Source organism: Anolis sagrei, chromosome 3, assembly GCF_037176765.1.
Source record: "Anolis sagrei isolate rAnoSag1 chromosome 3, rAnoSag1.mat, whole genome shotgun sequence".
Taxonomy (NCBI): domain Eukaryota; kingdom Metazoa; phylum Chordata; class Lepidosauria; order Squamata; family Dactyloidae; genus Anolis; species Anolis sagrei.
Genome location: NC_090023.1, coordinates 81,230,193 through 81,239,229, shown reverse-complemented (window position 1 = coordinate 81,239,229; position 9,037 = coordinate 81,230,193).

Genomic DNA, 9,037 nt, shown 5'->3' with positions numbered 1-9,037 from the left:
TTTTGTTTCCTTCTGCTTCAGGGTAAGCTTTGTTTAAATTTAACAGCTTTCAGCGCTGCTTTCTTTGAGAGGCGGGGCTTCCTGAGTTTAAAAATTAACTGCTCTGTCTGAGGGGAGGGGCTTCCTGAGTTTAAAAATTAACTGCTCTGTCTGAGAGGCGGGGCTTCCTGGTTATCCTATATAAACCAGTGTCTGAACCCAAGGGGCAGCTGGGCTTTCCACAGAATTTGAGGAAGCAGGAACCCATTTTGTTTCCTTCTGCTTCAGGGTAAGCTTTGTTTAAATTTAACAGCTTTCAGTGCTGCTTTCTTTGAGAGGCGGGGCTTCCTGAGTTTAAAAATTAACTGCTCTGTCTGAGAGGCGGGGCTCTCGTACACTCAGTAACCTATACTTTCACCCCTGCATACAGACAACAACATCAAACACACACCAAGAGGAGGTCATTAGCAACCTCCAGATGGAACAAACACGAAAACTTCCCATCTCATGCACAAGCTGTGGCATGTTCAGCTTTTTCACACTACAATTACTCAATTACATCTGCCCCAAGCGTACACAGATCACTCGCATGGAACACAGGATACGACAACTCGAGGACCGTATTAAGACCCTTAAGGACATTCAGGAACTTGAGCTGTTCTTAGACACCACACACCACACTGGCCTAGACACGCGGCCCATATCACACCAACATTACGGGGAGGCTCAACAGAACAGCACCTCAGATGTGGACAACCCTCAGGCTTGGAGAAATGTCACCCTTAGAAGGACACATAGGACGCAGAAGCCTCCTCAGAATACTTCCGCTCAGCTGCAGTTACACAATAGATTCCAAATTCTCACACAACTAGCACCTGACCAAGAAACACAACATATTGGGGAAGACCAGAATGGCTTAGATACTGATCAGTGGCTCATCCTTGATCAGTGTGCAGGGGATAGCCCTGACTGGGACAACACTTCACAACATTCACACTTGCACAATCGTGCAGGGGTACCATCCCCAACCATAGACCAGGAGCAACAGGAACACATACAGGAGAACCATAGGCTCTTGGACGAATCTCAATGGATTGTCCTTGACGAATGCACCGGGGATGTCGAGGAGGAGGACAACACTTTTCACCTACACAATTCACACCAACAGGATCACTTTTCTGGAGACCTACACACTACATTGCACAAAAGGGGCCCTGTCATTCCTGAAAGTAAACAGGTCTTGGTAGTAGGCGACTCCCTCCTTAGAGGAACAGAAGCTGTCATTTCCAGACCGGATGGGATGGCTCGAGAAATATGCTGCCTACCGGGGGCAAAAATACACCATATCACTCAGAGGCTCACCAGGCTCCTCAAGCCCTATCACCGTCCTCCCCTCATGTTGATTCATGTAGGAACCAATGATACTGCAAGGCATATGTTTCAAAAGATCACAAATGATTTTCGAGCTCTAGGAGCAATGCTAAAAGAATGTAATGTACAGGTGGTCTTTTCATCCCTCCTCCTTGTTGTAAGACACGGACCCACAAGAGCCAGAAAAATAGTACAGGTCAATGACTGGCTTAGAAAATGGTGTCAGGAGGAACGCTTTGGCTTCCTCGACCATGGCCTGCTATTCCAGGAGGATGGCCTACTGGCAAGGGATGGGGTGCATCTCACACAAGTAGGAAAACACCTTTTTGCTCACAGACTCGCAAACCTCATTAGACGCACTTTAAACTAGGTCCACCGGGGGAGGGGGACAACAGCCTTGCGAACACTACTTTACCCATAATGTCTGGGAATCGCCAGAAGGCTAAACGGAGGGCTGCACAAACACAACAAGGACCAAGTACCAAAAGCACAATAATCCCAATTAAACAGCTCAAGGGAAGATCCCAGGGGCTCACATGTCTTTACACTAATGCACAGAGCATGGGAAATAAACAAGACGAACTCCAACTTCTAGCACTACACCACAAATATGATATCATAGCCATCACTGAAACCTGGTGGGATGACTCCTATCGCTGGAATGTAGATATCGAGGGGTATAACCTCTTTCACAGAAACCGAACAAAGGGGAGAGGAGGCGGAGTAGCCTTATATGTCAAAAACTCTTATGCTGCAGAAGAAATTCAAGACAGCAATCTGGGAAACCAGCTTGAAATCATCTGGATAAGAATCAAGGGAACTGGGACTCAAAAAGATGTCGTTGTAGGCGTCTACTACAGACCCCCAAGCCAGGAGGAAGATCTTGATGAAGTCTTCTGCCAGCAGTTGACCAAACAGGCACAGAAAAGAGATGTAGTAGTCATGGGCGATTTCAACTATCCCGATATTTGCTGGAAAACAAACTCGGCCAAGAGTACAAGGTCCAACAAATTCCTCGCTTGCCTTGCAGACAATTTCATGGTCCAGAAGGTAGAAGAGGCAACAAGGGGATTGGCTACTCTTGATCTCATCCTAACAAATGCGGAGGACCTGATCGATGCGGTCGAAGTGGTAGGATCCTTAGGGGCAAGTGACCATGTGCTCCTGCAATTTGAGGTACAAAGGAAGGCCGAAACTAAGACAAGTCAAACCCGCATTTTGGACTTTAGGAGAGCTGATTTCCAAAAAATGAAGGAAACGCTGAGCAGCATTCCGTGGACACAGATACTAAAAGACAAGGGAGCTACGGATGGATGGGAATTTCTCAAGAGTGAAATACTCAAGGCGCAATTGCAAACCGTGCCAACAAAGAGAAAAAATAGGACAAGTGCAAAGAAGCCAGAATGGATGTCCAAAGAACTTCTAACTGTGCTAAGACACAAAAGAGACATGCACAAGAAGTGGAAAAAGGGAGAAATCACCAAAGAAGAATTCAAACAAATAGCCAACACCTGTAGGGAAAAGGTCCGCAAAGCTAAAGCAAAAAACGAGCTCAGACTTGCCAGGGACATTAAAAACAATAAAAAGGGCTTCTATTCTTATGTCAGTAGAAAAAGGAAAAACAAGGAGGCGATAGGACCTCTTCAAGGAGAAGATGGGGCAATGCTGACAGGGGATAGGGAAAAGGCAGAACTACTTAATGCCTTCTTTGCCTCGGTCTTCTCACAAAAAGAGAGTCTTCAACCTCAGCAAGATGGAGTGGATGAGGGATTGGAGGACATCCAACCCCAAATTGGGAAAGAAGTCGTCCAGGAATACCTGGCTGCTCTTAATGAGTTCAAGTCCCCAGGGCAGGATCAACTACACCCCAGAGTATTGAAGGAACTAGCGGAAGTCATTTCGGAACCATTGGCAACCATCTTTGAGAGTTCTTGGAGAACGGGAGAAGTTCCAGCAGATTGGAGGAGGGCCAATGTGGTCCCAATCTTCAAGAAGGGAAAAAAGGACGACCCAAACAACTACCGTCCGGTCAGCCTCACGTCGATACCGGGCAAGATTCTGGAAAAGATTGTTAAGGAAGCGGTCTGCAAACACTTAGAAACAAATGCAGTCATCGCTAATAGTCAACATGGATTTATCAAAAACAAGTCATGCCAGACTAATCTGATCTCTTTCTTCGATAGAGCTACAAGCTGGGTAGATGCGGGGAATGCCGTGGATGTAGCGTACCTGGATTTCAGTAAGGCCTTCGACAAGGTCCCCCATGACCTTCAGGCAAGGAAACTAGTCCAATGTAGGCTAGGCAAAACTACGGTGAGGTGGATCTGTAATTGGTTAAGTGGACGAACACAGAGAGTGCTCACTAATGCTTCCTCTTCATCTTGGAAAGAAGTGACGAGCGGAGTGCCGCAGGGTTCTGTCCTGGGCCCGGTCCTGTTCAACATCTTTATTAATGACTTAGATGAAGGGCTAGAAGGCATGATCATCAAGTTTGCAGATGACACCAAATTGGGAGGGATAGCCAATAGTCCAGAGGACAGGAGCAGAATTCAAAACGATCTTGACAGATTAGAGAGATGGGCCAAAGCTAACAAAATGAAGTTCAACAGTGACAAATGCAAGATACTCCACTTTGGCAGAAAAAATGAAATGCAAAGATACAGAATGGGGGACGCCTGGCTCGAGAGCAGTACGTGTGAAAAAGATCTTGGAGTCCTCGTGGACAACAAGTTAAACATGAGCCAACAATGTGATGTGGCAGCAAAAAAAGCCAATGGGATTTTGGCCTGCATCAATAGGAGCATAGTGTCTAGATCTAAGGAAGTAATGCTACCCCTCTATTCTGCTTTGGTTAGACCACATCTGGAATACTGTGTCCAATTCTGGGCACCACAATTCAAGAGAGATATTGACAAGCTGGAATGTGTCCAGAGGAGGGCGACTAAAATGATCAAGGGTCTGGAGAACAAGCTTAGGGAACTGGGCATGTTTAGCCTAAAGAAGAGAAGGCTGAGAGGAGATATGATAGCCATGTATAAATATGTGAGAGAAAGCCACAGGGAGGAGGGTGCAAGCTTGTTTTCTGCTTCCTTGGAGAAGCGGAACAATGGCTTCAAACTACAAGAGAGGAGATTCCATCTGAACATTAGGAAGAACTTCCTGACTGTGAGAGCCGTTCAGCAGTGGAACTCTCTGCCCCGGAGTGTGGTGGAGGCTCCTTCTTTGGAAGCTTTTAAGCAGAGGCTGGATGGCCATTTGTCAGGGTGATTTGAATGCAATATTCCTGCTTCTTGGCAGGGGGTTGGACTGGATGGCCCATGAGGTCTCTTCCAACTCTTTGATTCTATGATTCTATATTCTGCCTTTCTCACCCCACAGGGGACTCAGGGCGGATTACAGTGTACACATATATGGCAAACATTCAATGCCAATTTGACATACAACGTATACATACACAGAGGCTATTTAACTTTTTCTGGCCACCAGGGGAGCTGTCACTTTCATCGTCCATCTGCCACACTGATGAAGTACTTTCGCATTCCCCGCATGCTTTTGCTGGAGTGCTTTGCTGGAGTCTTTTTTATGGCCTCATAAATTAGTTAATTTAGCCTCCCTACACAAGGTGGTACCTAATTTTCCTACTTGACAGATGCAACTGTCTTTCGGGTTGCAAAGGTCGACAACAGGCTACACAATTGGTTGGAAGCCCACTCCAAGCCAGGCTGGCTTCGAACTCATGACCTTTTGGTCAGAGTGATCTTAATGCAGCTGACACTCAGCCAGCTGCGCCACAATCCCGGTGCTCTTTCAAACAAATAAACACCATGTCAGGATTAGTGAAAAAGTGACTACTTTTTTTATTCAGGGCATTCTGAATTTTTGTATTCACTTCCTTATAGGCTAAGATATTGGGAGTCGCTCTTGCCTCACCAAACCTGGTGAGGCAGCATGGTAGACCTAGCTATAACCACCCCAGGCCATGTTTGTTTAATTAAAAGGGGGTTGTGTAAAGTTTGCAAAATGACAAGCTTCTCCTTGTTAAACTCAAGTCAGATTACCTGTCCGAATGTATCTCCTGCTATGAACCATCATGAAGCTTAAGATCGTCAGGAGAGGCCCTGATCTCGATCCCACCACCTTCGCAAATGCGATTGGTGGGGACGAGAGAGAGGGCTTTCTCAGCAGTGCCCCCTCCCCCCGTCTGTGGAACTCTCTAAGGACATCAGGTTGGCCATCTCCCTCCTGTCCTTTAGAAGACAACTGAAGACCTGGCTCTGGAACTAGGCGTTCGACTAGAGAGTAGCGGCAATATGAAAGAAAATTTTGGACATTGCGACACTGGATCCTCCCGGCTTGACTTTGGTGTATTGGCATGTTAATTTGTTGTTAATGAATTTATTTGTTGAATCTGTATAATGTTTTAAATGGATTTTATTGTTTTAATTATAATTTTATTGGTGTATTTGTTGATAGCATCATTGGATGCTTATGTAAGGCTGTCCTGAGTCCCCTTGTGGGAAGAAGGGCGGGATAGAAATGTAATAAATAAATAAATAAATAATCACCAAGGTGAATGATTAACACATGTGGAGGAGGCCCAGTGCATTTTTCAAACATGAGAGGCACGAGACCCTCCTACCAGAATCCTGCTCACCCCAGCCACTCTATTGCAGCCAGTTCACTTAACCCCAGAACAGCCGCATAATAGCAACTTCATACCTGGCAAGCACATAGTGAACCACACTGTGGGCACAGATTAGAATCTGTTGTGTTGTTAGGCTGTACCTAGGAACTAGTAGAAAACACTTCTTTTTAGTCAACACTTTACAGAGGAGAAGAAAACACACATAATGGCTGAATACTGCTGATTTCCAGAACTGTGCAGTGTCAGGAATGCAACCACCCTTGACTGCTATAGCAAATTATTATTATTATTGAAACCTTAATTGTTATTGTAATTTAGTATTTTAAATAGTGTCATTTCAAATAATTACTAAATGGTTAATGAATTAGAGATTTATCAATGAAGGAATTTAGATTTTAGCAAATTATTTCCAACCTCTGCGCTAATTTTCCTTGGTGTTCTCTGGTGAAGGACACTTATCTAAAGAAGATTTAACTGGCAGCACATCCAGCTTCTTTATGAGCAATGGATGTGTGAAGGTGAGAAAGATTTTGCCTCAGGCAGCAAAATGTCTTATACTGCTCTTTAGCCTGACTACTGTCCAAATATCAGGAGGCCACCTTACTGCTATCTTGTCATTTCGGTCAACTGAGTAAAAGTATCTTCTGCATATCTTTGTCAGATCAGATCCCTAGGCAGACACAGTGGCTACCAGGAGTTTATATTTATTCAAGTGTGATCTCAGCTTTTGCCTAACAGATGGCCATGTCAGAATAACTGTTAAAAGCACCTTTTTGCAAAGATGAAAGCAACATTGTCTGTTTCCCTCTCTATATATGAATTTAAATGAAAAAAAGAATTAAAGGCACAATTAAAATATAATTATGACCTTTGTACAAAGGAGCAAAAAAAAAGCAGTAGCATTTTAAAGTACATAAGAGCAAATTTTTCCTGCAGGCTGATTTTATATGGAAGGTCTATATTTGAACAGGTTTCAGAAATAGCTGATGAATTCAGTGTACATATCTGTGTATAGAATTATATTACACACTTGGTCTCACAATATCAGTCTAAGTGGCTAGGTACAATGTCAACACAGCCAAACAAAATCAAAAGGTTGGTCTCTTTGCAGTCTGACATAATTTTATCACATTTGTATTACTTGCTTATGAATTCATGGATTCTGTTTCAGAAGTCAGCTTATATTTGGCATTGTAACTGCTGCCTGGTAGTAGAAAGTCTAAAGCAAGAGACAGTATAAAATTGTATTGTGAATTATAAACTTGCCAGGGCTCTTGAAATCTTTGGAAGATTTTTCATTTGTCTTGGTCCCATATAAGAAATGTATCTGGTGTGAAATTTGATCGTTTTATACTTTTCCTTAGGTTTGTTAATTATACACACACACATTTATCTGGTGTGAATTCTTTTTATCATTTTATACTTTTATTTCATGAAGAAGAAAATGTGCTATCAGAAATGTTTTTGCTGGGTGTTATGGATAAAGAAATAGTAAATAGGGTCTACATTTGATGTATGATAGCAGAAACAAGAACATTGTTTTCTCAAATGTTGGAATGGACTTCTCAGATCTGGAGAAAGGAGAAAGCAGGGGGCAGTGGCTTCTCTGACATCTGGGCAATGCTGAACATATATGCTAGTCATGAATAAAATACTTTGTTCTGTTTGTAATCAGATACATAGATATATTGCATATTCAGCTCCATTTTTATGGCAAATGATTTTACTGGTGTTATATAGATATAAAGGAATGTTGTGTAGCCTTCAAATACTCAGGAGACCTTGTTTTATCTCCAGGAAAATATACACATTGCACAATTTCAACAGTTTGATATGAGTTCAGCTGCCATGCAGGGATACTTTCCTAATTTCATACTCAAATCAAGCAATGAGTACTTTTAGAAATTTCCTTCCTGCTGAGAGAAATTGTTTGAAAATTGTGTCACTGTCAAAAAGTGTTAATAGCTTCAGAGATATACTGCATAAAATGTGCACTCACAAAAATTAGAGTGCAGAAATATTATTTTTGCAAAAAAAATGCTGTTTCCTGCACAAAAAAGCAGAAAGTTAAGCCACAAATTACAGAAATTTTGGTCAGTTTAGTATTCTCCTCAAGATTTTCCAGCACTCAAGGAATATGTGTGTCACTATTTTCCAAATATTTTCCCATTTTCTTTCAATGACTACAGTCATGACAATTACAATAATATCAAAGTCCTATAACTGTATAGTTGAATATCTATGGAAACCATTTCTATCTAAACAGAAGTGGACATTCGGCACTTTCTTCTTAACTTTTGGCCCTGAGAAATCCTAGGGAGTAAACACTGGATCAGCCTGCCCCTAACTTTTGTTAGTAGAATAAGACTGCAGCTTCCTATCCTGGCTTGATCTGAAAGTATAATAGTTCCAACTTGTGTATGTTTATTCACAGAGTAGGAACCCCAAGGTATTCTGTTGTGTTTGAACCACACTGTGCCAACAATCTGAAATAACCTACTATGTCAGACTGGGCAGCAGAAATCTTCTTCTTCTGTCAAGGCTACATAAAATGTGAAGGCCAACTGTGAAGAAATAAAATTATTGTATAAAATGCAAAGGGCTTAGTGCTACTCTCCTTTCAGTGCAACTACTACTTGTCATAAAGTTTTAGTTTCTCCAAACCTTTGCATTTTCTGTCTGTGAGTAGCTTTCATTCCCACTGAGCATAATCTATGCTGTGTTGGCAGCTAAACCCTTGAAAGAGCTGCCTATCTGAAATATCATGACAGTAGGCGGGGAGGGGAATTTCCGGGAGTGGGGGGATGACTCCTGTATATAATGTGCAAATGTGGTTCAGACATGATCAAGCCAGAATATCACTGGTTTAATTATATTAATTAATTAATTATTACTTTTGGTTGGAATTATTATGTCTTTGAAGTTTCTACTTTTTTCTTTCCATAAAATTGATTTTCTGTCCATCTGTTTCTTCCAACCTCAATCTTTCTTAATCTGTTGGTGGTGTATATAGACACAATGGTGCGCTTGATTATCTACAAA